Source organism: Macaca thibetana, chromosome 19, assembly GCF_024542745.1.
Source record: "Macaca thibetana thibetana isolate TM-01 chromosome 19, ASM2454274v1, whole genome shotgun sequence".
Lineage (NCBI taxonomy): Eukaryota > Metazoa > Chordata > Mammalia > Primates > Cercopithecidae > Macaca > Macaca thibetana.
Window position 1 is genome coordinate 28,284,624 of NC_065596.1, and position 24,098 is coordinate 28,308,721.

General features: G+C 51.9%; 3 protein-coding genes across 3 annotated transcripts in view; 2 read left to right on the forward strand and 1 right to left on the reverse strand.

The window, feature by feature from the left end:
* Positions 1-24,098, forward strand: part of NOP53 (NOP53 ribosome biogenesis factor) — a 289,745-nt gene that overhangs the window by 123,970 nt on the left and 141,677 nt on the right. The window lies entirely within an intron of this gene.
* The window catches only part of NAPA (NSF attachment protein alpha), a 128,934-nt gene that overhangs the window by 101,586 nt on the left and 3,250 nt on the right, over positions 1-24,098 (reverse strand). The window lies entirely within an intron of this gene.
* The window catches only part of BICRA (BRD4 interacting chromatin remodeling complex associated protein), a 97,228-nt gene continuing 94,187 nt past the window's right edge, over positions 21,058-24,098 (forward strand). The window contains exon 1 of the mRNA XM_050772047.1: positions 21,058-21,148. The gene's annotated coding sequence lies outside the window, so the exon portion shown is untranslated. The remainder of the gene's footprint in view (positions 21,149-24,098) is intronic.

A 24,098-nucleotide genomic window follows, 5' to 3' on the forward strand; every position in this document is an offset into this window, starting at 1 on the left:
TGCTAGTGGCTCCCAGTTGTCCCTCCAAGGCAAGTTTCCTTCAGCCAAACCACCTCTCCTGGGAGGCTACACCAGGTAGCCTCCAGCCACTGGCCGACTGACCAGCCTGGGCAACATAGCAAGACCTTATCTCCACTAAAAAGTTTTTTCAAAGTTAGTAAGGCATGGTGACATGTGCCTGTAGTCCCAGGTACTTGGGAGGCTGAGGCAGGAGGATCCCTTGAGCCAGGAGTTCAAGGATGCAGTGAGTCACGATTATGCCACTGCACTCCAGCCTCAGTGACAGAGTGAAACGCTGTTTCTTTTTTTCTTCTTTTTTTTTTTTTAGATGGGGTCTCATTCTGTCACCCAGGCTGGAGTGCAGTGGCATAATCTCAGCTCACTGCAATCTCTGCCTCCCAGGCTCAGGTGATCCTCTCACCTCAGCCTCCTGAGTAGCTGAGACTACAGGCTCATGACACCACGTCTGGCTTTTTTTTTTTTTGGTAGAGACAGCATTTCACCATGTTGCCCAGGCTGGTCTCAAACTCCTGAACTCAAGCAATCCCCCTGCCTTGGCCTCCCAAAGTGCTGGGATTACAGGCATGAGCCACTGTGCCGGGCCAAGAGTGAGACCCTGTTTCTAAAAAAAAAGAAAATTAAGGGAGAGGGAGAGAAGGAAAAAGAAATAATTTTGGATTTCCTTTGTCGTTCAGTAAGTACTAAATTATGAGGTGTTGAAGTGGCCATATTTCTATATCTGATCTTAGCCTCTCCCTTGTATCAGTTAGCTACAGCTGTGTAACAAATCACCTAAAAACATTGTGGCATAAAACAACAACCATATATTTTTTTTCTCACATGTATTTGCGTCCTCAACATTGTCCTGGTGACCCGGGCCAGGCTCAGATGACCTTGGCTGGCTCACTCATGCATCTGTGGTCCTCTGGCGGGTTGACTAGAGACTGGCTGGTTTGGAATGCCTTCAGCTGGGATGACTCAGTTCTTCCCTACCTTTCTCTCACATTCCTCCAGCAAGCTGGCCCAGGCATGTTCTCATGGAGAAGGCAGAGGAGCAAGACAGAGAAGAGAAATACACAAAGCCTGAGTCCTGTTCATGAAGCTGGTACGTTCTTGTTCTTTTTTTTTTTTTTTTTTTTGGAGACAGTCTCACTGTGTCACCCAGGCTGGAGCGCAATGGTGCAATCTTGGCTCACTGCAACCTCTGCATCCTGGGTTCAAGTGATTCTCCTGCCTCAGTCTCCCAAGTAGCTGAGATTACAGCCGTGTGCCACCACACCTGGCTAATTTTTGTATTTTTAGTAGAGATGGGGTTTTGCCATGTTGGCCAGGCTGGTCTTCAACTCCTGACCTCAAGTGATCCACCTGCATCAGCCTCCCAAAGTGCTGGGATTACAGGTGTGAGCCACGCGCCCGGCCTGGACTTCTACTTTCTCACTCCTCTTCCTAGTCGGTCACCGTTCTACCTATTTGTGAGTCAGTCCTCTTGTTTCCATCCCCACACCTCCACGCTGGTCCAGGCCACCATCACCTCTCGCTTGGACCGACAATGACAATGACACATAAGGGGTGGAGGTGGAGGTGATGGGGTGAGTGTTGGCCCTGGGTTTCAGTCCTGGTTCTGCTGTGTAGTAGCTGAGTGCCCTCAGGGGAGTGACTTTACCTCTCTGTGCCTCAGTTTCCTCCTCCATAAAGTGGTGATGATTAGCTGGGCATAGTGGTGCATGCTTGTAGTCTTAGCTACTCAGGGGTCTGAGGTGGGAGGATCCCTTGAGCCCAGGAATTTGAGGTTGCAGTGAGCTATGATTGCACCACTGCACTCCAGCCTGGGTGACAAAGCAAGAAACTGCCTTAAAAAAAAAAAAAAAAATAGGCCAGGCATGATGGCTTACACCTGTATTCTAAGAGCTTTGAAAGACCCAGGTGGGGCTGGGTGCAGTGGCTCATGCCTATAATCCCAGCATTTTGGGAGGCCAATGAGGGTGGATCACCTGAGGTCAGGAGTTCGAGACCAGCCTGACCAACATGGTGAAGCCCCGTCTCTACTAAAAATACAAAAAATTAACTGGGTGTGGTGGGAGGTGCCTGTAGTCCCAGCTACTCAGGAGGCTGATGCAGGAGGATTGCTTGAGCCCAGGAGGTTGAGGCTGCAATGAGCTATGATTGAACCACTGTACATTCCAGCCTGGGTGACAAAGTGAGACCCTGTCTGTAAAATAAAAGTAAAAATAAATATGCCAGGTGCAGTGGCTCATGCCTGTAATCCCAGCACTTTGGGGGGCTGAGATGGGTGGATCACTTGAGGTCAGGAGTTTGAGACCAACCTGGCCAACATGGTGAAACCCTGTCTCTACTAAAATATACAAAAATTAGGCAGGTGTGGTGGCGCACACCTGTAATCTCAGCTACTTGGGAGTCTGAGGCACGAGAATCATTTGAACCTGGGAGGCAGAGGTTGCAGTGAGCCGAGATCACACCACTGCACTCCAGCCTGGGTGACAGAGTGAGACTCTGTCTCAAAATAAATAAATAAATAAAACAAAAAGAACAGTGATTGGCACACAGTTGTCACACCATAAATGTATTTCCTGTTTGCCATAAGGAGAGGTTTGTTCTCAAGTAACAAAACATACACTAGAGCTATAATCATTGAAATGGTGTGGTGTGGGGCACAAAAACCCACAAGTAGGCCAGGCATGGTGGCTCCTGCTGTAATCCCAGCACTTTGGAAGGCCAAGCCAGGAAGATCTCTTGAGGCCAGGAGTTCGAGGCCAGCATGGCAAAACCACATCTCTACCAAAAATACAAACATTAGCAGGGCATGGTAGTGGGTGCTTGTAGTCCCAGCTACTTGGGAGGCTAAGGCATGAGTATCACTTGAATCCAGGAGATAGAGGTTGCAGTAAGCTGAGATCGTGCCACTGCACTCCAGCCTGGGTAACAGAGAGAAACTCTGTCTCAAAATAAAGAAATAAAGAAATGGAAATAAAAATAAATAAAGTGGGGATGAGGATAACACCTACTTGTAAGGTTGTTTCTTGGGAGGATCCAGAAAGTAACCACATCTGAAGCACTCAGGACTGTCCTGGGTTGTTGTGTAATTGACTGAAATGGTGGATGGGATGGTGTTGGGAAATTGATTCTGACTGATGGGCAGGGTTTGTGCTCAGCACATCCCTGGTCTCACACCAATCCTACGAGTTAGTCCCATTTTTCTGACGCAGTAATTGAGGCTTAGAAAAGTTCAATCACATGCATACCCAAGGCCACAGTTCCTGAAGAGTTGGGCCAAGACTTGAACCGAGATCCTTCTGACTCCTAAGTTTCTCTTTCCTATTTTAAGCACTGGCTTTCTCCCTGGTCTCCCTGCTTGCCCTCTTATTCCCCCTCCGATCTATTCTTCCCACGTCAGCCAAAGGGATTCGAGGAAGGGGCAAAGATGATTAAGATTTTTTCCTTCCTAAGATCCTTCGGCCATGTGACTTGATGCAATGTATGATCCTGTGTTGAATCCTGGGCTGGGGAAAACATTGCTATAAAGGACTTTATTGAGACAAACAGATTTGAATTTGTGGATTAAATAATTGTATTATTGTATCAATGTTTCATTTCCTGTTTTTGATTCTTGTTCTGGATTTTTTAAAGAGCATGTCTTTGTTTTTAGTAATGCCATGCTGAAGGATTTAGGGATCAAGGGACATGACGTGTTCCACTGCCTCTCAAATGTTCAGAAAAGAAACACACAGCAGAGGTGGCTAAATGTTACTGACTTGCTAATCCAGGAAAGATCTACTTACCCTTCTTGCTAGTTTTCTGTAAGCTTGAAATTATTGCTGGTAAAAAACAAAACAACAACAAAGAAAACCTTCATTCCACTCCTAGGGAGATACCCAAGAGAAATGAAAACATATACTGACACAAAAAACCTGTAATGGGTGGGCGTGGTGGCTCACACCTGTAAGCCCAGCACTTTGGGAGACTGAGGCCGGTAGATCAGTCGAGGTCAAGAGTTTGAGACCAGCTGGCCAACATGGTGAAACCCCATCTGTACTAAAAATGCGAAAAAACAAAAAAAAATTAGCCAGGTGTGGTGGTGCACACCTGTAATCCCAGCTACTCGGGAGGTTGAGGCAGGAGAATTGCTTGAACCCGGGAGGCAAAGGTTGCAGTGAGCTGAGATCGCGACACTACACTCCAGCCTGGGGGACAGATCAAGATTCTGTCTCAAAATAAATATAAATAGGCCGGGCGCAGTGGCTCATGCCTGTAATCCCAGCACTTTGGGAGGCCGAGACGGGCAGATCACAAGGTCAGGAGATTGAGACCATCCTGACTAACACGGTGAAACCCCGTCTCTACTAAAAATACAAAAATTAGCCAGGCGTGGTGGTGGGTGCCTGTAGTCCCAGCTACACGGGAGGCTGAGGCAGGAGAATGGCGTGAACCTGGGAGGCGGAGCTTGCAGTGAGTGGAGATCGTGCCACTGCACTCCAGCCTGGGCGACAGAGTGAGACTCCGTCTCAAAAAATAAATAAATAAATAAATAAATAAATAAAAATAAAATAGGTATTCAAACAATAACTCATACATAAATGTCCATAGCAACACTATTCTCAACAGCCAAAAGAGAGAAACAACCAAAACGTCCATCAACAAATGATTGGATAAATGAAATGCGGTCTATCCATACAATGGAATGTTATTCAGCCATAAAAAGGAATGAAGTACTGATACTTTTTTTTTGAGACAGAATTTCCCTCTTGTTGCCCAGGCTGGAGTGCAATGGCACAATCTCAGCTCACCGCAACCTCCACCTCCCAGGTTCAAGCGATTTTCCTGCCTCAGCCTCCCAAGTAACTGGGATTACAGGCATGTACCACCGTGCCCGGCTAATTTTGTATTTTTAGTAGAGATGGTGTTTTTCCACGTTGGTCAGACTGGTCTCAACCTGTATAATTCAATGGTTTTTCATATATTCCCAGTGCTGTGCAACCATCATCGTCATATAGCTTCAGAACATCTCAGTACCCCAGCACGAAACCATGGGCCCATTAGCAGTTGCTTCCTATCTGCCGTCTCCCAGCTCTGGGCAACCACCAATCTACTTTCTGTCTCCATGGATTTGTCTGTTCTGGATATTTCATAAAAATAGAATCATACAGTGTGTAGTCCCTTATGACAGGCTTCCTTCAGTTAGCATAACATTCTCAAGGTTCATCCATTCAAGTATCAGTACTTTGGCCGGGCACGGTAGCTCACGCCTGTAATCCCAGCACTTTGGGAGGCCAAGGTGGGCGGATCATCTGAGGTCAGGAGTTTGAGACCAGCCTGACCAACATGGAGAAACCCCGTCTCTACTAGAAATACAAAATTAGCCCGGCATGGTGGTGCATGCCTGTAATCCCAGTTACTCGGGAGGCTGAAGCAGGAGAATCGAGAACCGGGGAGGCGGAGGTTTCGGGGAGCTGAGATCACGCCATTGCACTCCAGCCTGGGCAACAAGAGCAAAACTCTGTCCCCCCAAAAATAAATAAATAAATAAATAAATGAGTTTTATGGTAGGCAAATTATATCAGAATTTTTCTTCTCTTTTTTTTTTTTTTTTGAGACAGAGTCTTGCTCTGTTGCCCAGGTTGAAGTGCTGTGGTGCGATCTCAGCTCACCACAACTTCTGCCCCCTGGGTGAAAGTGATTCTCCTGCCTCAGCCTCCCAAGTAGCTGGGACTACAGGCACCCACTACCACGCCTGGCTAATATTTTGTATTTTTAGTAGAGATGGGGATTCACTATGTTGGCCAGGCTGGTCTCAAACTCCTGACCTCAGGTGATCCTCCCTCCTCAGCTTCCCAAATTGCTGGGATTACAGGCATGAGCCACTGCACATGACAGAATTATGTAACAATTAAAAAACAACAGCAAACATTTTAATGACTGTAGATTACCTCTGGGGTCAAACCCCAAATCCCTGGTTGCACCTGCAAGTCTGCCCTGTCCCTCAGACCATTTCAGCCAAACTGCTGACTTTCTAGCCGCCTGCCTTTCCTCTTTCCCCAGGGCCGGGCCTTTGCATCTGCTCTTCCCTTCCACCCTCATCTGACAACTCTATTCATCTTGCAAGTCTTAGCTGACTGGCCAGGAACAGAGGCTCACACCTGTAATTCTAACACTTCAGGAGGTCAAGACCGGAGGGGCGCTTGAGCCCAGGAGTTCAAGACCAGCCTGGGCAACATGGTGAAACCCTATCTCTACAAAACATACAAAAAATTTAGCCAGGTATGGTGGCACGCGCCTGTAGTCCCAGCTACTCGGGAGGCTGAAGTGGCAGGATCACCTAAGCCCAGGAAGTCAAGGCTGCAGTGAGCCATGGTCACACCACTACACTCCAGCCTGGGTGACACAGTGGGACTCTGTCTTAAAATTAAAATTAAAATTAGGCCAGGTGCGATGGCTCACGTCTGTAATCTCAACACTTTGGGAGGCCAAAGTGGTCAGTTCACTTGAGGTCAGGAGTTCGAGACCAGCCTGGCCAACATGGTCTCTACTAAAAACACAAAAATTAGCCAGGCGTGGTGGCGGGCGCCTGTAATCCCAGCTACTCGGGAGGTTGAGGCAGCAGAATCGCTTGAATCCGGGAAGTGGAGGTTGCAGTGAGCTGAGGTTGTGCCACTGCACTCCAGCCTGGGCGACAGAGGGAGACTCTGTCTCAAAAATAAATAAATAAATAAATACAATTAAAATTTAAAATAAGTCTTAGCAGACAATTTACTTCCTCCAGGAAGGACTCCCCCGGCTCCCAGAGTCTAGGTCACTGGTTCCCACAGTAGTATTTGAGATGATTTCCAAGTGGCTTGTTTTAATGGTCATGCATTTATTTTAATGCACATCAGCAAAAAAAGTAAACAGCCCATCATACCAGTGATTTCATGGCTGTTGTTGATTAGGATGAGTCTAGGGTAGTCCCGTGGGAACCCACTGAAGGAAGAAAAAAAATAAGTTGGTTGAAAGACTAAATTAAAGGTAAAGGCAACACGCTGCCAAAATTGTGAAATAGCCTTTCAGGAGTAATAGAAATTGGGAGGTCCCAGTGGCAGGGTTAACTCTGCCTGAACTTCCAAAGCTGCCACGGGGGCTTTTACCTATTCTAGGGCAGTGATTTGTTTTAAAGTCTGTCTCCCTGACTCGGGTGTCAGCCCTAAGAGGGCAGGGCTGGGACTATCTCGGTCACTGCTGTGTCCCCAGCGCCGCCCTCACAGGGCGGACTCAGTGCAGGCGCCCAGGAAGTGTGTGTTGAATGAAGAAATGCCAAGCTGCTAGGTTTGGACTTTCCCCCCAAGGGCACTGGAGAGGCACAGGAGCATTTTATTTTATTTCATTTTTATTTATTTATTTATTTTTTATTTTTTTATTTTTTTTTGAGACGGAGTCTTGCTGTGTCTCCCAGGCTGGAGTGCAGTGGCGTGATCTCGGCTCACTGCAAGCTCCGCCTCCCGGGTTCCCGCCATTCTCCCGCCTCAGCCTCCCAAGTAGCTGGGACTACAGGCGCCCGCCACCACGCCCGGCTAGTTTTTTGTATTTTTAGTAGAGACGGGGTTTCACCGTGTTAGCCAGGATAGTCTCGATCTCCTGACCTCGTGATCCACCCGCCTCGGCCTCCCAAAGTGCTGGGATTACAGGCTTGAGCCACCGCGCCCGGCCTTCATTTTTATTTTTTAAGATGGTATCTTGTTCTGTCGCCCAGCCTGGAGTGCAGTGGCCTGAACACAGTTCACTGCAGCCTCCACCTCCCGGGATCAACTGATCCTCTTGCCTCAGCCTCCCAAAGTGCTGGGATTACAGGCATGAGCCACAGCACCCGGCCCATAGTGGGGTTTTAATCTGGAAAGTGTCAAGGTTGATCTGTGCTTTAGAAACCCCAGGCTTGGCCAGGTATGGTGGCTGATGCCTGTAATCCCAGCACTTTGTAAGGCTGAGGCGGGAGGATCACTTGAGGTCAGGAGTTCAAGACCAGCCTGGCCAACGTGGCGAAACCCTGTCTCTACAAAAAAGACAAAAATTGGCCAGGTGAGGTTGTGGATGCCTGTAATCCGAGCTACTTGGGAGGCTGAGGCAGGAGAATCGCTTGAACCCAGGAGGTGGAGGCTGCAGTGAGCTGAGATCGTGCCACCGCACTCCAGCGCCTGGGCAACAGAGTGAGACTCTGTCTCAAAACAATACAAAACAAAAAAACCCAGGTTCCCTCTCTACTCTGGGCCCAGAAATCCAACAGTGCTCCTGTGTTATTGTGAAACAGGCATTTGGTCTTCCCTGTTTTCTGGAGCACAACTCCTAAAATCGTTGGAATTACCAAAGTGATAAGTGTCTTTGTATGCTAATGAGATGACTGCTGGCTGGCCACCCCTAGGTAGCTTCAGGATGGGGCTGGTCACTAGAAAGACCAAGGCAGGATTAGCGAGTTGGGACTTTCAGCCCTATCCACCAACCCCTGGGGAGAGGGGAGCTGCTGAAGGTTGAGTGAATCATCAATAGGCAAGTGTTGAATCTGCCGTACCTACATAATGAAGCGTCCATAAAAACCTGACAGTTGCCTGGTGCAGTGGCTCCACCTGCAATCCCAGCACTTTAGGAGGCCTAGGTGGGCAGATCACCTAAGGTCAGGAGTTGGAGGCCAGCCTGGTTAACGTGGTGAAACCCCGTCTCTACTAAAAATACAAAAATTAGCTGGGTGTGGTGGCAGGTGCCTGTAATCCCAGCTACTGGGGAGGCTGAGACAGGAGAATCACTTGAATCCGGGAGGCAGAGATTATAGCAACTTTGGACACTTCCTCCCTCGCCACTCATTCTTGGTCTTCATCTTCCTTTTCCAGAGAGAAATGTAAGAACTTAGGCCAGTTAGTTAACTTCTCTGTGCCTCAGTTCTTCATCTGTGAAATGACATGAAGATGACAACAGTTCCTACTTCAAGGTGCCTGTGAAGATTCCATCAGCTAATGTATATAAAGGGCTTAGAAGTGTTGGGAGGCCCAGGCAGGTACATCGTTGGAGCCCAGGAGTTTGAGACCAGTCTGGGCAACATGGTGAAACCCTGTCTCTACAAAAAATACAAAAATTAGTCAGGTGTGGTGGTGTGTGCCTTTAGTCCCAGCTAGCCGGGAAGCTGAGGTAGGAGGATTACTTGAGTCCAAGGGGTTGAGGCTGCAGTGAACTATGATTGTCTGCAGTCCCAGCTACTTGGGACGCTGAGGCAGGAGAATCAATCGAACCTGGGAGGTGGAGGTTGCAGTGAGCCAAGACTGCGCCACTGCACTCCAGCCTGGGTGACAGAGAGCAACTCTGTCTCAAAAAAAATAAACAAATAGGCTGGGCGTGGTGGCTCACGCCTGTAATCCCAGCACTTTGGGAGGCTAAGGAGGGGAGATCACGAGGTCAGAAGATCGAGACCATCTGGCCAACACAGTGAAACCCTGTCTCTACTGAAAATACAAAAATTAGCTGGGTGTGGTGGTGCACACCTGTAGTCCCAGCTACTCAAGAGGCTGAGGCAGGAGAATTGCTTGAACCCGAGAAGCAGAGGTTTCAGTGAGCCGAGATCATGCCACTGCACTCCAGCCTGGTGACAGCAAGACTCTGTCTCAAAATAATAATATTAATAAAATAAATAAATAAATATAATTTTAGGAAAAGTCACCAGAAATTCAAAACAAACAAAAACAAACTCCGCTGCAGAAATTGGATGTGATAATTGTTTACTTTCATTAAGAATCTTCGGGCCGGCCGGGCGTGGTGGCTCATGCCTGTAATCCCAGCACTTTGGGAGGCTAAGGCGGGCAGATCATGAGGTCAGGAGATTGAGACCATCCTGGCTAACACGGTGAAACCCCGTCTCTACTAAAAATACAAAAAATTAGCCAGGCGTAGTGGTGGGCACCTGTAGTCCCAGCTACACGGGAGGCTGAGGCAGGAGAATGGCATGAACCCGGGAGGCGGAGCTTGCAGTGAGCCAAGATCCTGTTACTGCACTCCCGCCTGGGCGACAGAGCGAGAATCCGTCTCAAAAGAAAAAAAAAAAAAAAAAAAAAAAAGAATCTGCGAGCCAAAGCCAGGCGCGGTGGCTCACACCTGTAATCCCAGCACTTTGAGAGGCTTAGGTGGGTGGATCACAAGATCAAGAAATCAAGACCATCCTGGCCAACATGGTGAAAAAAAATAATAATCTGCTTAAGATTCTTATAGCTTTAACTTTTAAGACAATACATCTAAAGACAGAAAACGTTTACATGGCACAGTGTAATGTGGTGGTTAAGAGTATGAATTTTGGGCCAGGTGCAGTGGCTCACGTCTGTAATCCCAGCACTTTGGGAGGCCAAGACAGGAGGATCTCTTGAGCCCATGTGTTTGAGACCGGCCTGGGAAACAGGAAAAGACCTCATCTCTACAGAAAAATAAAAATAGATTAGCGAAGCATGGTGGTGGCACCTGTGGTCCCAGCCACTGTGGAGGCTGAGGTTGGAGGATCACTTGCACCCAGGAAGTCAAGTGGTGAACGCGTTGTTGCAATCCAGTCAGTGAGACCCTGGCTCAGAAAAAAAAAGTATAAATTTTGGAACAGGGCTGCCTGGGTTCAAATCCCTGTGCCCCCTGACTCTGACAATTTTGCAACTTCTCTGTGACTCAGTTTCCGTATCAACAGGAGATGATATTAACATATCCTACCTGCTAGGATTGTTGGGGTCACTCAATGAGAGCATCCAAGTACAGAAAGAAGCTTGGTTAAGCATTACTTACAACTACATTGTAAATCCCCCTCTAGCCGTGGGTGATTTTCATAGCCATCTAAACAATGTTTCACAAACCCTGTAGCAAAAGGGGATGATCCACCTGTCTCAGCTTCCCAAAGTGCTAGGATTACAGGCGTGAGCCACCGCACCCAGCCGAGATCTGGTAACAGACTCCAAATCTCGACTCAGTCTCATTGGCTGCAAGCAGTCTTCTCATTCTCTCCTCCAGAGCTTCGGGAACAGAGTAATAATAAAAATCAAAACCCAGCCAACTCTTCCTGTCAGTGGTGTTGACCAGCAGAGGCCGCTTCCCTTCTTAAAGGGGCCTTTCCTAGTTTCGACTTTCTCTTCCCTTTCCTAAGATGGCCTGGTGTGTTTCTCCTGTCACCCTCCCCCAAGCATCGCCAAGGAAGCGGCCCCTCCCACATAGTTGGAATGTTAAATATCTCAGTGATGACTACAAGGCTTAAAGCAACAAATAAAGCCACTCTCTTGAGTCAGGATATTTTATCTGATGGTGCATGAGTAACAATACCCGATAAATGAAGACACCTTCTTAGCGTGTTCTCTATCCCCCAAACGCTGCGGGGTGCAGGGGCTGCGGGGGTTGCAGGTCAAAGGTCCACAGCCCCTAGGGCAAGGTCAAGAGCAAAGGGACACGTGGATGAAAACGGGAAATTCTTAGAACTTTTTTTTTTGTGTATTTATTGCATTTTTTGGTGCATTTCTTTGAATGTTTTTGTGTATTTGATTTTTGCGTGTGTGCATGTATTTGAGTATTTTGTGTGTATTTCTTCGAATCGGTGACACCAGCCTCACACTTTACAAAGGTAGAAAAAGACCTAACATCCACCCACCCCCGTCTCCCCACGGAAAACTGCTGGTGATCAGTTTGCTTTTTTTTTTTTTTTCCTAGACAGTCTCACTCTGTCACCCAGGCTGGAGTGCAGTGGCGTGATCTCGGCTCACCGCAACCTCCACCTCCTGGGACCAAGCGATTCTCCTGGCTCAGCCTCCCCAGTAGCTAGTATTACAGGCGTGCACCACCATGCCCGGCTAATTTTTTGTATTTTTAGTAGAAACAGGGTTTTGCCATGTTGGCCAGGCTGATCTCGAACTCCTGACCTCATGTGATCCGCCCGCCTCGGCCTCCCAAAGTGCTGGGATTACCGGCGTGAGCCACCGCGTCAGGCTGCAGTTTGCTTCTGCTTTTCAAGACATTCTGTGTATTTAACAAGCAAAATCTTGTATTTTTTCATCTCCACCTTTTACACCTTTTTTTTTTCTCCTCTCCTACCTTGTCAGGCTACATAGCTCATACCGTGTCAGTTCAAGTATCCCTTCCTCATTTTACGGCGACTCCGCATCCCATTGTGGGCCGCACCACAGCTTATCTAACGAGTCCCCCATCGATGGACAACTAGGTCGTTTCTGGTCTTTTGGGTTTTTTTTTTTTTTTACAAATTTTTACGAGAACAACAACAAAAAACAATGCTACTCAACCTTACGCCTTGGTTAGTGTTTGTCAAGAAACGGACAGACAGAAGCCTCAACCTGCGCCCCCCAACGTCCGACTCCCCGCATCCGCCGACGGTACCCCAGCTCCAGGGACCGCGCGTCCAGGGCTGGCTGGGCGTCTCCGAAGCTGTCAGGCGGCGGCCGCGGACCGCTGTAGCCCCGCCCCGTGGCCCGCCCGCAGTAGGCCCGATTCAAATCTGGCCAATGATAGTGTGTAAACAAACCCAGGCCCCGCCCCCCGGCGAATAATCCGCCGACCGGAGAGAGGCCCATTTAACTCGATGGGGAGGCTGGGGTCGGGACGGTGGCGGAGTCGTGGCTCCGCCCCCAGGCCTGGGCCAATAGGCGGCTAGGCTCCGCCCCCGGCACTTGCCGCGCTGAGGACCCGAGGCCGGGCTGGGCGCACAATTGCCTGATTTCGCCGCGGATCGCGGTCTGGGCGGTTTCCGGGCGCTCCGGGCGGGCTGGCAGGGCCAGGAGCTGGGGCGGCGCACTCCGCGGACCCAGCCGCATTTGAAGGGAGCGGTCAGAGGGCGGAGATCGCCCCGGCGTCAATGCCCTCTCATGCCCCAGCTTATTTCCACCGACTGGCTGCTAAAATCCGGACCCGGAAAGGTCTCCGATGGAAACTTGCTCCCCTCGCTCCTATTTAACGAAACCTGGAGGGGACGCAGGGGTGTTTTTGGATTGGGCAAAGCTTTTCATTTCTTTCCCCTGGTTCTTAAAGTGTTACCTGCTTACGGAAAAATGCACGTATCTGATGCGCCGCTCTACAGAAAACTAAAATTCCATGTGGCACCAGTCAGCCTCCCAGGTCGAGAAACAACTTGGATTGGCGAAATTTTCTTTTCGTTTCTTTTCTTTCTTTCTTGTCTCTCTTTTTTTTTTTTTTTTTTGAGACGTAGTTTCGCTCTTGTCGCCCAAGCTGGAGTGCAATGGCGCGACTCCCCGCAACCTCCGCCTCCTGGGTTCAAGCGATTCTCCTGCCTCAGCCTCCCGAGTAGCTGGGATTACAGGCATGCGCCACCACACCCAGCTAATTTTTGTATTTCTAGTAGAGATAGGGTTTCAACATATTAGTCAGGCTGGTCTCGAACTCCCGACCTCAGGTGATCGGCCTGCCTTGACCTCCCAAAGTGCTAGGATTACAGAAGTGAGCTACCGTGACTGGCCGGAACATTTTCATAATAAAATGTTTCGGGACAGGGGCAGATTTGGGTCCCATTGGAGAGATGAGAAAATGGAGGAACTGAAGAAGTGACTTGCCTTAGGTTCTTCTGGTGACTCAGCCACAGAACACCTGGGTGTACTGATTAGTCCCCACTCTGCCTGGCTGGCCCTGGGACAAGTCGCTGAACCTGTCTGGGTCTGACTGCCTAACTCAGTGCTTAACCTAGGACTCATAACTTGCACCTGATCCTCAAATAGAAGGGGCGTGTCACCCCTGAAGGACAGCAGGTCTCTTTCGATCTGGGCCCACATTGACCCCCAACACTAGTCTTTGGTCATCTCTTTGGCTTCCTCTGACCTTCCCCACTGCTTCTAGAACAGTGTGGACAACACTCACTCATTAACTCTGAAGCTTGGACAGGCTTTCCAGGATGCCAGGGGACAGATAGAGCAGAGCAGGAAAAACAGACATTTGCTCTCCCAGGGCAGGGATTGCCAGGGAATCAATGCCCTTTGATCCAGCCCCTTAGTTCCACTGCCTGGTAGGTAAAACCCAGATGCTAATGTACCAAGGAATCGTGTAAAGAATTCCATTTAAGAATCATATGCAGGCCGGGCGCGGTGGCTCAAGCCTGTAATCCCAGCACTTTGGGAGGCCGAGACGGGCGGATCACGAGGTCAGGAGATCGAGACCATCCTGGCTAACACAGTGAAACCCCGTCTCTACTAAAAATACAAAAACTTAGCCGGGCGAGGTGGCAGGCGCCTGTAGTCCCAGCTACTCGGGAGGCTGAGGCAGGAGAATGGCGTGAACCCGGGAGGCGGAGCTTGCAGTGAGCTGAGATCCGGCCACTGCACTCCAGCCTGGGTGACAGAGCGAGACTCCGTCTCAAAAAAAAAAAAAAGAATCATATGCAAGTTATGAGTCCCACATTAAGAACTGAGTTGGTGCCGGGCGCGGTGGCTCAAGCCTGTAATCCCAGCACTTTGGGAGGCCGAGAAGGGCGGATCACGAGGTCAGGAGATCGAGACCATCCTGGCTAACACGGTGAAACCCCGTCTCTACTAAAAAGTACAAAAAACTAGCCGGGCGAGGTGGCGGGCGCCTGTAGTCCCAGCTACTCGGGAGGCTGAGGCAGGAGAATGGCGTAAACCCGGGAGGCAGAGCTTGCAGTGAGCTGAGATCCGGCCACTGCACTCCAGCCTGCGCCACAGAGCGAGACTCCGTCTCAAAAAAAAAAAAAAAAAAAAAAAAAAGAACTGAGTTGGTGCCTGTAATCCCACCACTTTGGCAGGCCAAGATGGGGGGATCACTTGAGGCCAAGAGTCCGAGACCAGCCTGGCCAATATGATGAAACCCTGTCTCTACTAAAAATACAAAAACTAGCTGGGCATGGTGGTGGGTGCCTGTAATCCCAGCTACTTGGAATCACTTCAGCTCTGGAGGCGCGCTGTTGCAGTGAGCTGAGATTGCGCCACTGCACTCCAATTTGTGTGACTGTCAAGAAATAAAGAAGGCGGGGGGCGGGGGGCGGGGGGCGCTGGGAGGGAGGGAAGGGGAGAGAGAGAGAAAAAAAAAGGAAAGAAAAAGAAAGATAGAGATAAGAAAGAGAAGGAAGGAAGGAAGGAAAGAAAGAGAAAGAAAAAGAAAGGAAGGAAGGAAGGAAGGAAGGAAGGAAGGAAGGAAGGAAGGAAGGAAGGAAGGAAGGAAGGAAGGAAGGAAGGAAGGGCGCGGTGGCTCATGCCTGTAATCCCAGAATTTTGGGAGGCCCAGGTGGGCAGATCACAAGGTCAGGAGTTCAAGACCAGCCTGACCAATATGGTGAAAACCCATCTCTACTAAAAATACAAAAAATTAGCTGGGCATGGTGGTGCGCACGTGTCTGTAGTCCCAGCTACTCGGCAGGCTGAGGCACGAGAATTGCTTGAACCCGGGTAGATGGAGGTTGCAGTGAGTCAAGATTGAGCCATTGTACTCCATTCTGGGCAACAGAGTGAGACTCCATCTAAGAAAAAGAAAGAACAAGAGAGAGAGAGAAAGGGCCGGGCACGGTGGCTCACGCTTGTAATCCCAGGACTTTGGGAGGCCGAAGGCAGGTGGATTACTTGAGGTCAGGAGTTCAAAACCAGCCTGACCAACATGGTAAAACCCTGTCTCTACTGGAAAAAAAAAAAATTGCTGGGCATGGCAGTGCACACTGTAATTCCAGCTGCTTGGGAGGCTGAGACAGGAGAATTGCTTGAACCCGGGAGGCGGAGGTTGCAGTGAGCCAAGATTGCGCCATTGCACTCCAGCCTGGGCAACAAAAGCGAAACTCCATCTCAAAAAAAAAAGAAGAGAGGAGAGAGAGAAAGAAGGGAAGGAAGGAAGGAGGAAAGAGGGAAGGAAGGAAGGAAGGAAGGAAGGAAGGAAGGAAGGAAAAAGAAAAGAAAGAGAAAGGAAGAAGTAACTGAGCTGAGCAGTCAGACCCAGACAGGTTCAGCGACTTGTCCCAGGGCCACCCAGGCAGGGCAGGGACTAATAGCTATCAGCCATGGCTAGACATGGGGCTGGCTTCTTTTTTTTGAGACGGAGTTTCATTCTTGTTGCCCAGGCTGGAGTGCAATGGCGCGATCTCGGCTCACTGCAACCTCTGGCTCCCAGATTCAAACAATTCTCCAGCCTCAGCCTCCTGAGTAGCTGGGATTATAGGCATGTGCCACAATGCCCAGCTAATTTTGTATTTTTGGTAGAGACAGAGTTACTCCATGTTGGTCAGGCTGGTCTCAAACTCCCGAGCTCAGGTGGTCCGCCTGCCTCAGCGTCGCAAAGTGTTGAGATTATAGGCATGAGCCACCGTGCCCAGCCTGGGTTTTTGTTTGTTTGTTTGTTTTGTTTTGAGACGGAGTCTCCCTCTGTCACCCAGACTGGAGTGCAGTGGTGCGATCTCAGCTCACTGCAACCTCCTTCTTCCAGGTTCAAGCGATTCTCCTGCCTCAGCCTTCCAAGTAGCTAAGACTACAGATGCGCACCACCATGCCCAGCTAATTTTCTCTATTTTGGTAGAGATGGGGTTTCAACATGTTGTCCAGGCTGGTCTCGAACTCCTGAGCCCTGGCAATCCGCCTGCCTCAGCCTCCCAAAGTGCCAGGGTTACAGGCATGAGCCACTGCACGGGGCCAGGGCTGGCTTCTTGTTGGTGTCCTCTACACCCTGCCAAAGCCGTTCCAAATGGCATGGCCCAAGACCGTCTCCCTAAGAGGTCAGGTGTGCGTATGAGGTGGGTGGATGTTGTTATATGTATTCAGCAAACTTTTATTGAGCATTTACTAAGTGCCAAGCACTGTTTTAAGGGCAGTGGATATTCTACAATGTACCAAAGGAACCTGGGAACTGCCACAAAGGGCATGACCAAGGGAGGTAAACTGAGGCCTGCAAACCGAGGCTAAGTGACTTATTTGCTTACTTGCTTGTTGGCTGCGTTGCCTAATAGATGTGGGAGGCAGGAACCAGGGTGGTGTGGGTCATCACAGAATCCTTGACACACTAGATACTAAAAATATATGAATGACTACACTCTGACGAAGTCTCTAGTGAGTCCCCTAGTTCCGAGTCCCCCAGGGCTGGCAGCTATGACAGATGTGTAGCAAGTGCTACACATCAGGTCCCATTGTACAGTGAAGCCTTCAGATGAGGGCTGTGTCTCACTTCCTGGGTGCGTGACTGGGCAAAACACTTCCCTTCTCAGAGCCAATTGAGTTTTCTACACTGTAGGATGGGGGTGACTAAAGGTCTCTCCCCTGTGGGCGGTTCTCATCAGAAACTGTGCTCACCACCCAGTTAACACTTTAAAAGTGTAGCTCCATCAGTGGCTGTGGAAGTGCAGAGTTAGGAAGACGCAGACTATACAAACATAAAGCAAAAAACGTGTATACTGCTGCTTCTTGGAGGGTCCACACACCTCCAGTGAGTGGTGGATGATCACTGTTTGTTTTTGTTTTTGTTTGAGACGGAGTCTCACTCTGTCACCCAGACTGGAGTGCAATGGCGTGATCTCGGCTCACTGCCACCTCCGCTTCCCGAGTTCAAGCGATTCTCCTGCCTTAGCCTCCAGAGAAGCTGGGATTACAGGTGTGAGCCACCATGTCTGGCTAATTTCTTTTGTATTATTATTATTATTATTATTTTTTTTTTTTTTTTTGAGACGGAGTCTCGCTGTGTCTCCCAGGCTGGAGTGCAGTGGCGTGATCTCGGCTCACTGCAAGCTCCGCCTCCCGGGTTCACGCCATTCTCCCGCCTCAGCCTCCCAAGTAGCTGAGACTACAGGCGCCTGCCACCACGCCTGGCTAGTTTTTTTTTGTATTTTTTAGTAGAGACGGGATTTCACCATGTTAGCCAGGATAGTCTCGATCTCCTGACCTCGTGATCCACCCGCCTCGGCCTCCCAAAGTGCTGGGATTACAGGCTTGAGCCACCGCGCCCGGCCTATTATTATTATTTTTGAGATGGAGTCTCGTGCTGTCACCAAGCTGGAGTGCAGTGGCGCAATCTGAGCTCGCTGCAACCACCGCCTCCCGGGTTCAAGTGATTCTCCTGCCTCAGCCTCCCAAGTAGCTGGGACTACAGGCACGTGCTGCCACGCCCGGCTAATTTTTGTATTTTTAGTAGAGACGGGGTTTCACCACGTTGGCCAGGCTGATCTCGAACTCCTGACCTCAGGTGATCCAGCCGCCTCAGCCTCCCAAAATGCTGGGATTACAGGCGTGAGCCACCGTGCCTGGCCTGTTTGTTTTTATTTTCAGACAGACTCTTGTTCTGTCGCCCAGGCTGGAGTGCAGTGGCACAATCTTGGCTCACTGCAGCCTCGACCTCTGGTGTTCAAGCAATTCTCGTGCCTCAGCATACGCCACTATGCCGGGCTAATTTTTGTATTTTTAATACATTAGATTTTGTAATTGTTGTATTTTCACCACATTGAACAAGCTGCTCTGGAACTCCTCCCGTGAAGTGATCCGCCTGCCTTGGCCTCCCAAAGCTCTGGGATTATGGGCATAAGCCCCCACACCCGGGCCATGGTGGCTTTTTTTTTTTTCTTTCATTGCATAATGTCTAGGTTTGGGGTATGAATGAGCCTGTCACCCAGGTACTGAGCATAGTACCTGAAAGTTAATTTTTTTTTTTTTTTTTAAACGGAGTCTCACTCTGTTGCCCAGGTTGGAGTGCAATGGCGCAGTCTTGGCTCACTGCAACCTCTGTGTCCTGGGTTCAAGCGATTCTCCCACTTCAGCCTCCCGAGTAGCTGGGACTACAGGCGCATGCCACCATGTCTGGCTAAATTTTGTATTTTTAGTAGAGGCAGGATTTCACTATGTTGGCCAGGCTGGTCTTGAACTCCTGATCTTGTGATCTGCCTGCCTCAGCCTACCAAAGGGCTGGGATTACAGGCATGAGCCACCATGCCTGCCCCCGAAAGTTAATTTTTCAACTGTTGTCTCCTATCCCTACCTCCCCACTCTGGTAGTCCCTAGTGTTTATCCATCTCATCTTCATGTCAATGCAAACCCAATTTTTAGCTCCCACTTATAAGTGGAAGATGAGGTATTTGGTTATCTGTTCCTGTGTTAATTCGCTTAGGATAATGACCTCCAGCTGCATCTGTGTTGCTGCGAAGGACATTATTTCATTATTTATTTATTCTATATATTTATTTATTTTTGAGAGTCTTGCTCTGTTGCAAAGCCTGGAGTGCAATGGCACTATCTCAGCTCACTGCAACCTCTGCCTCCCAGCCTAAAGTAATTCTCCTGCCTCAGCCTCCTGAGCAGCTGGGACTACAGGTGCCCACCACCACACCCAGTTAATTTTTGTATTTTCAGTAGAGATGGGGTTTCCCTTTGTTGGCCAGGCTGGTCTCGAACTCTGACCTCAAGTGATCCATCTGCCTTGGCCTCCCAAAGTAGTGGGATTACAGGTGTGAGCCACCGCGCCTGGCCGATAAATTCTTTAAAAAAAAAAAATACGTTGGAGTAAATATTATGGGTAGTACCGCCAAGATACTAGAACACATGTCAAGGTTTAAAAAAACAGAGGCCCGGTGCGGTGGCTCACGCCTGTAATCCTAGCACTTGGGGAGGCCGAGGCAGGTGGATCACCTGAGGTCGGGAGTTCCAGACCAGCCTGACCCACATGGCTAAACTCCATCTCTACTAAAAATACAAACATTAGCTGGGCGTGGTGGCGCGCGCCTATAGTCCCAGCTACTCGGGAGGCTGAGGCAAGAGAATAGCCTGAACCCGGGGGACGGAGGTTGCAGTGAGCCTAGATCGTGCCACTGCACTCCAGCCTGGGCGAAAGAGCGAAACTCTGTCTCAAAACAAAACAAAATATCACGCAACAACAACAAAATTAGCATCTGTCTCAATTACTCATTTATTCAACACGCATTCACTGGGCACCTACTGTGTGTACGAGCTTTTCTAGGGCACCGGGGAGGCAGAAGGGACTAAGATAACAAAATATAAGTCTCCTGGGGCTGCAAGCCTCGGGAGGGCAGGTCCGGGGGTTCTGTGTCCCCGCTGGGCCCCCAGCACTGAGCAGCGCACACAGTGGGCGCTCACCAAGCCCTCGCTAAGGGAACGCGAGAATCCGTGTCCCGCCAGCAGGGCGTTTACGGCCCGGTGGGGCGGAAACGGACCCGACACCACGGCGGCGTCCTGGGGCTTCTGGGAATCCCATCAGCGCGGCCACAGGGGCCGGGGACAGGCTCCGAGGCAGGCCCGACCCGCCTCCCCGGCGCCGCCGTGGCTCGGCCGAGACCGACTAGGGTGAGTGATCAAGCCACGCCCGGGGTCCCGGCCTGTCACCCCGAAGTCCCCGCCGCCTTCCACCCTGCCAGGCTCCGTCTCCGGGCTCCGGCGCGGTCCCACCTCTGGAGGGACTCCCCTCCATCCCCTCCATCTCCTTCATCCTCGACTCCCGCTATCTTTTCGAACCTGCGGCGCTCCCCCTGAACGCGTCCTCCCGCCGGACGACCGTCCTCCGCCTCGGGGGACGCGCCCAGGACGCACGGCGCCCCCTCCCCAGCCGGACCGGGGGTCTGGGAGCGCGGATCCCTTCAGCTACCCCGCGCCCCAGCACCCGGATCGCGGCTCGAGGCAGTAGACAAACTACACCGTGGCCCGAGCAGGCGCGCCCCGAACCCCCGGGACTGGGGCTGGGGGCGGGGGCGGTGCCAGCGCGGAGGGCCCCGTCCCCGGACGTCCGCAGCCTCCCATTGGCTCCGGGACCCGCCGCTCGGCCTGGCGGGGCCGGGGCTGGTCCGCCCGGGCGCGGGGCGGGGATTCCTGAAGCCCCTCCTCCGGCGAGGGCGGAGGGAAGAGAAGGAGGAGGAGGAGGAGGAAGAGGAGGGGGGGCGGAACACAAAACCTGCGAGGTTTTTTTTTTTTTCCGTTTGCATTTAATTAAAAAAAAATTTTTTTTTTTTTTGCATACCCGAGGGGCCCTCCCCGGAACGGGCGCGGGCCCGGGGCGCGCGGGCCTGGGCGCGGGGCGGCGGCGGGGCCCCGGCGGCTGCTGCCGAGCGGCCGCCATGCGATCAGGCAGTGCGCTGACCGGCCCGGCCGGCCGGCCCCTTCTGGGTCCTCCCTTTGCAGCCCGTGCGGGGCCGTCTCGGAGACCCCGCGCCGACGGCTGCTCAAACATCAGGGTGAGTTTCTCACAATGTAGCAATTTCTCTTTAAATCTCTTAACTCTCTCTACCTGCGAGTCGGGGCTGTGACAGGGCGCAAAAGCGAGGGGGGAGTGGGGGTTGGCGGCGAGGGTGTGTGTGGGGGGAGCCGGAGCCGGGGCCGAACCCACCCCCGCGACACTCACACACTCAGCCCCCCAGCCGGGGCGCAGCGCCCGCTGCCTCCTTTTTTTTTTTTTTTTCCCTGCTCGGCGCCCACCGCCACCGGCACCCCCCAGCCCCGCGTCTCTTCCACCACCGCCGCCGCCCCGATCCTACGGGGACACCCCCAACCGGCTTCCCTGCCCAGACCCGGCGCCCGGTGCCTCCCCGGCCCTCCCGCCGGCTGCCGGGGATACAATGGAGCGGCGGAGAGAGGAGACCTAACGTTCCACGGGGGGAGGGGCGCGGAGACCCCCTCCCCGGCCCGGCCCCCTCCCCTCGCCCCGCTCCCCGCCTTTCGGGGAAGGCGAGGGCCACCGGGCTGGGCAGCGGTCGGTGATCTCCCGGCCGGAGGCGGAGAGCCTGCATCTCCCCGCCTCGCTCGGCCCCTGCGCCCCCTCCCCAAATCCCTCCCGTGGGTGTCGCGGACACGGGGGGCCCCTGGAAAGCTGGGGAGGGATGGATGGGGAAGGAGGCCACTGGGGCTCCCCCTCCGCACTGCCCCTAAACAATGAAAGGAGTTGACTTGACCCCCAGCCCCCGGCAGTGGAGGGAGGTGACCCCCTCCCCCACCCCCAGCTGAGGCTCATCCCGGAGGGGGCCGTTACGGGGGTGGGGGGGGTGAGCGCCTCCTGTCACTTCCCGAGGTTCGGGGCGGCCCCTCATCTCCTCCCCCTCGGCCTGGGAACTGGAGGCACCAGGCCCGGCCGGGGCACCGCGCTCGGGTGGTGACCTTTAGACAAAGGCAGCCCTTTCCCCGGGGTGAGCCCGGACGAGCTGGGCCCGCGGCCTCCTCGGGCCCCTGCGGAGGGCAGCCAGGCCGCGGGCACCCGGAGGGAGGGATGGAGGAGGAGGGAGGAGGGATGGAGCCATCTGGTTTTCCCATCCCCGGCTGCCCCTCGGCTGTTTCCCCGACTCCTGTCACGGGCGGCCGCGGGGAGACGAGGGACCAGGGGCTGCTTGGGCCTTGGTGCGCGGCCAGCCGGGAGGACCGGGCAAGGAGCCGCGGGAGGGCTCGGCTCGGGCTCGGGCGCCGGCGGTGATTGGAAGGCACTGCGGCTCCTTCCTCTCAGCGCCCCTTTGTTTTGCTTTGTGGTTCTGAGCAGCTGAACTTCCCAGGAGGTGGGGTCAGAGGCCGCCGTGTCAGCTCTCCCGGGGAGGCCCAGGTGACAGGTCCTAGCTCTCTGGTGTCCCTAGCCTTGCGGGCTGCAGTCTGTGCCCAGGCCCATGTCCTGACCATCGTCCCCTTTTGTCCCCCCCCACCCACCTACCCACCCACCCACAGTATAATACAGATCTAGGGGTGCCTTTCTCTTACACCTCTTTACAGAGGACACTTGAAAGGGAAACTAGAAACATCCAAGGCATCAAGGCCTGAGATTTATGATAAGCTCTCTGTGCTTTTAACCTCTCCCAGCACCTGGGGTGGGTGTGGGGGGCTCTGTCAACTCTGCCCTGCCCTGCGTCATGAGAAAACAGGGGAGGACTACTCAGGAAGCACCCCCTGCCCATGCACTGGTAGGACTCTTGGGGCATGTTGACCTCCCTTGCCTTCTCCCATGGCTCCCCCCTCAAGATAGAAATATTAATAACAATATCTCTAACCAGGGAGCCTTATTCCGCTGCTGCTAAGTACATTACACACTGGCCACAGTCCAAGGAGGAAATAGAGAAGGGACAGACATTATTCCCATTTTCCAGACAGGTTCATGGAGTGCTCAGAGAGGTTGAGAAGCTTGCCCAGGGTCACACAGCCCTGGGTCACACAGAGCCCCAATTTGTAACCTCCTGGAGTTTTTCCAGCTTAGCTCAAAACTGTTAAGCTCTTCTTCTGTCCCACCCTTTGGCACTTTGTCCCTCTGACTTCAGTGGACCTGGTTCGGAAGTGTAGATAATACCCAGAAGAAGCGGCCAGATTTTTTTTTCCCTGGGAGCTGGTTTTGGGAAGGGGTACGATGCACTTCGAAGTTGGGCTGAGGGCAGGATCATTTCACTTGTGGCTGGAGTGGATAATTGCCTGCAGGAACTGAGAATTGGAGGTGTGTAAGGAGTCAGGGAAGGGGAGCCCCAGGCCTGGCCAGTGATGGGCTCGGGGTACCTGGAAGCTGGCCCCGCTGTCATCCTCTCCCTTCTCTACCTGAGCGGGGGACTTGGCCCCATTTGCTGCTACTCAGCGCTGCCTCGAGAGGAGCTGAACTGTTTGGGACTGTTGATGTCTGGTGGTTCCTATGCCCTATGACCCGCTGTCGCTTTGCCACACCACGGCCCTTTGATGCAGCTAACAGAACACTCTTGCCTTTTCTCCCCTTGGCCTGATCCGCTCTGTAACCTTAGGCAGGTCACTTAACTACTGGTCCTGTTTTCTCATCTGCAAGTGGGGGTAATTATAGTTCCTTTAAGTGACCTGGAGGTGGGTAAAAGTATTATCCAAACGTGTCATTTATATTTATCATTCAGCAGGCAGAGTACGCAGTGTGGGCAAAGGGGAGGAATGTCAGCTGCTGGCATTTAATTTTTTTTTTTTTTTTGAGACAGAGTCTTGCTCTGTTGCCCAGGCTGGAGTGCAATGGCGTGATCTCGGCTCACTGCAACCTCTGCCTCCCAGGTTCAAGTGATTCTCCTGCCTCAGCATCCTGAGTAGCTGGGATTACAGGCACCCACCACCACACCCGGCTAAATTTTGTATATTTAGTAAAGACGGGATTTCACCATGTTGGCCAGGCTGGTCTTGAGGTCGTAATCTCAGGTGATCTAACTGGCATTTAAA